The sequence below is a fragment of the Artemia franciscana genome, unplaced genomic scaffold (genome assembly GCF_032884065.1).
Source record: "Artemia franciscana unplaced genomic scaffold, ASM3288406v1 PGA_scaffold_32, whole genome shotgun sequence".
Taxonomy (NCBI): Eukaryota; Metazoa; Arthropoda; class Branchiopoda; order Anostraca; family Artemiidae; genus Artemia; species Artemia franciscana.
In genome coordinates, this window is record NW_027062665.1 from 3,083,114 (window position 1) to 3,084,306 (window position 1,193).

The following is a 1,193-nucleotide window of genomic DNA, read 5'->3' on the forward strand; positions in this document are numbered from 1 at the left end:
ATTGTCCGTAAGCTATTTTCCAAAAGACACAAAATCCTTATTTATTTTGGGAAATTGCATTTGTCAAATCTCGGAAAAAGTTTTCTTTTTCCTACTTGAAACAAAATAACAATTAGCTATGATGCAGATTTTCAACCCATTTCTGTTTCAACTTGGGCTAAAATACTTGTTTTTCTGAATTTTCTTAATTTTTTAGACATTTGGTTTGTTTACCAGCCTGGTGGACTAATTGAGGGTTAAATGGGGCCTGAAACTGGGCTACCTAAATTTAGTTTTTTCCAAAAAAAAAGATGGAAATACTTGTTCTTTGGGTCTGAAATAATTGCCCTTGCAGCCTTGAATCGGGATTTAAAGTAAGAAAAGTAGTCTTCCATTAGCTTTGGAACTCCAACTGCAATAGTCTTTTAAAATACGGTCTGGACTTTCACTGACAAGTTTGACGTGATGCAGGACCGTCATGCGCACAAAATTTCATGTCATGCACAAAAAAAGTAGTGAGGGAATAAGTCTCGCCCTCCCCCCCCCCCAAATAAAACCAAAAATTATCTTAAAATGTCTGATTTAACCTTAATTTTTTTAAATGATTTAAATTAATTTTCAGTTTAAAAATAATAAAAAAATCAGAGACGCTTAAAACTTATAACAATTCATTCCTTTGCTAAGCGGAACAAAATTTTGGGCCAAAATTTAGTATTATATTTCGCTTGAAAAGAGCCTACATACTGTATATTTTTGCCACTGAGACCAAAAAGAATCAAGTCTTTGGGTCTCAAATCGGCTGAAAATGTTTATTCATTGTTATTGAACCTTGTGTCAAGAAAACCCCAATGCAAAAAAATGTATTCGAATGACCTTTTGTGTTTAAATTTTTTTTTGTTAACGACCTTTTTTGGTTTAAGTAAATTCCAGTTACCGGTTGTTCAGCTTTGCTTTAAGCTTAACTTGGGTTGAGAGCCAACTCCCTCTATTTTTTCAGGCATTGTTTTGAACTCTGATTTTTTTTTTTTTTTTTTTTTTTTTTTTTTTTTTTTTTTTTTTTTTTTTTTTTTTCTCTAAATGACGTTCGCTATTGAGAACCAACTCTCAGTGAGTAATAATTTTTTTAATTCTGTTAGATCATAATTTTTGTTTCTATATAACCTTGGTCAACATGTATATATTTGGGAAGTGTAGGGGGGGGGGGGGTGGAGATC

The 1,193-nt window shown here is 32.3% G+C and overlaps 1 long non-coding RNA gene across 1 annotated transcript in view; it reads right to left on the reverse strand.

Moving 5' to 3' along the window:
• The window catches only part of LOC136041659 (uncharacterized), a 91,048-nt gene that overhangs the window by 2,781 nt on the left and 87,074 nt on the right, over positions 1–1,193 (reverse strand). The window lies entirely within an intron of this gene.